This window comes from Durio zibethinus, chromosome 1, assembly GCF_047325235.1.
Source record: "Durio zibethinus cultivar Kanyao isolate XHJ-2024 chromosome 1, ASM4732523v1, whole genome shotgun sequence".
In the NCBI taxonomy this organism is placed as follows: Eukaryota; Viridiplantae; Streptophyta; class Magnoliopsida; order Malvales; family Malvaceae; genus Durio; species Durio zibethinus.
In genome coordinates, this window is record NC_143162.1 from 31,305,843 (window position 1) to 31,308,714 (window position 2,872).

Genomic DNA, 2,872 nt, shown 5'->3' on the forward strand with positions numbered 1-2,872 from the left:
ATAGAAGAAATGCGTAACTTGCACCTCATGTTTTGAAATTGGGTAATGATTAATAATTGAACAAAATCATAAAAAGTGTTTTATTCTAAAGGATTGAAGGGGATAAAGGCAAAAGATGAACCCTACAAAAAAAAGAAAAAATTTGACTTTCATGGCTTTTTTCAACAAACAGGCAGATGAAAAGGTTCATTTGCCAAAAACATGCCTTCAGGCTAATGAAAAATGGTTTTCTTGCATGACTTTAGGTTATGAAAGATGGTTTCTTTGCCAAAAATACACTTTCGGGTTAATGAAAAATAACTTCTTTACCAAATATGAAGGGATATTTCTTTGCTAGAGTGCACAGTAAAGGTGAACATGTAAAATGATATTCGATGGTTTCTCTATTAAAGGTGTATAGAAATGAGAATACAAAAGTCTTAGTACCATAATTAATGGTTCATTTGCATCTTAGATAAGGCATGCATTTGCATTATCTTACTCACTTGATCTTGGCTCCGTCCAGATCATTTCATATGATTTATGGTTCCGTCCCGATCATTCATTTTTTACATTGACTCGATCTTGGTCATTTTATTTTGACTTGTGATTTTGTCCATATCATTTGATCTTGACTCAATCTAAATCATTTTTTATGATTCATGGTTTCATCCTGATCATTCATTTTCGACATCGACTCGATCCTAATTGATTTATTTTAACTTGTGGTTTTGTCCCGATCATTTGATCTTGACTTAGTCTAGATCATTTCTTATGATTCGTGGTTCCATCTTGATTATTTATTTTTTATCTCGACTCGATCTTGATCGTTTTATTTTGACTCGTGGTTTCATCCTGATTGTTTGATCTTGGCTCAGTCTAGATTATTTCTTATGATTTGTGGTTTCATCCCGATCATTCATTTTCAACATCAACTCGATCCTGGTCATTTTATTTTGACTCATGGTTTTGTCTCGATCGTTTGATCTTGGCTTAATCTAGATCATTTCTTATGATTCGTGGTTTCGTCTCGATTATTCATTTTTGACCTCGAATTAATCCTGGTCGTTTTATTTTAACTCATGATTTTGTCTCGATCACTTGATCTTGACTCAGTCCAGATCATTTCGTATGATTTGTGGTTCCGTCTCGATCATTCATTTTTTACCTCGATTCGATCTTGATCATTTCATTTGACTTGTGGTTTAATCTCAATCACTTGATCTTGGTTCAGTTCAGGTCATTTTTCAAAAATTAAAGCCAAAGTGGGTGTCTAGGTCTTTGCAGCATCCTTATTTAACAAAGATGTGCAAATAGGGATAGCTACAGACACCCGTTTTTGTCCGGACCTAATTGGGCCTATTCTAGTCAAGCCCAACCAAGCCTACCATAACCCATTTTGGTCCAATTAAATACTTTTGCTATTATTATTATTATTTTTTGCTCAATCTGTATATGAATGGGGATCAAGGTCATAATCTTTTAGGTCAACACAGAACAAATTAATACTGCTAAAATTTTGGATCTAAAATCTCGTTTGGACAGAATGCAATCCCAGGAATCAAGCCTGGGATTGATTATGTTCGTTCCCTGAATTGATCCTAGTTTGCCTATAAGTTGGACCTAATCTGCAGAGCAAGAATACATAAAAACACAAAAAGAACGGAGAGAAAATTGTTAGGGAAATTCTAAAAAATTTTGGCAGTAGGGGTTTCCGGCGACTAGTTGAATTTTTTGATCACATTTTGACCAACTTCCTAGAAATCAACGATTTTTCAGTTTTCGGTTGAATTTTTTGGTAACTTTTTCAGAAATCAATGAATTTTTTGACTCTGATTGAAGTTTTCAGTGGAGATTTCTAAAGAAAAGGCAAAACTTCTTGGTTTAGAGAGAGAGAGCAGAAGGAATTTTGAAGCAAAAGTGTGAAAATTAGCTTATATAGTTGCTTGAAAAGATGTCATTTTGATAAATCAAGATCTGCGCGTCAACCCGAAGACCCGCACGCTGACCCGCGTCCTGACCCGACCCAATTGTAGGTTTTTTTTTTCCATTTTCATTTTATTTTTAACCCATTTTCTTTATTTTATTATTTTATTATTTAAAAAATATAAAAAAAATGTAAAAAAAATAAATTTACCTCTGCCACTGATATCTTTTTTTGGAAACATATTTAAAAAAACAAAAAAAAGAGAAAATATTTCAAAAAAAAAGAAAAAAAATATTTCAAAAAAAGAACAAAGAGAATTTTAAAAAAAGGAAAAATTCTTTTTAATAACAGAATTAATCACTCATTATCAAATTATTTGGTAAATTATAAAAATGAGCAAAGCTTGAATAATTTGAAATCAAACTAGTACCATCCCTTGGATGGGGCATTTTGGGGGTGCTACAACCTTTTTCATGTGCAATCGACTTACAAACCTAACCTCTGTTTTGTAGATCAGTTTCATGTAGCCAATCACACCTAACCAAAAAAGATTGATGGTGACTTCTTGTCATTCTAAGTCTAGCGGTAGGTCCACGGATCTATACGTTATGATAATACACATATCTGGGTAGACCTAATCGATTAGTTTTTATAAAGGATCGATTCTGTGTCTTACCAATCGATCCCTTCTTACAGGAGATCGATCCCTTTTGGTGTTTTTCCAATCCATTTTGTTTCTATAAGAAAAATCTGCCTTACCCAATTGATCTCTTCTTGTAATGGATCGATCCCTTTTGGTGTTTTTCCAACCTATTTTGTTTCTATAAAAAAAATCAATCGATCCATTATAAGAGGGGATCAATTGGTTTAGCCAGGGGATCGATCTTGTAACCCAAGGGATCGATCCTGTCAATCTAGGTGATTGTCTTCTGTTTTACACTCTACTCACTAATTTGATCATATCTT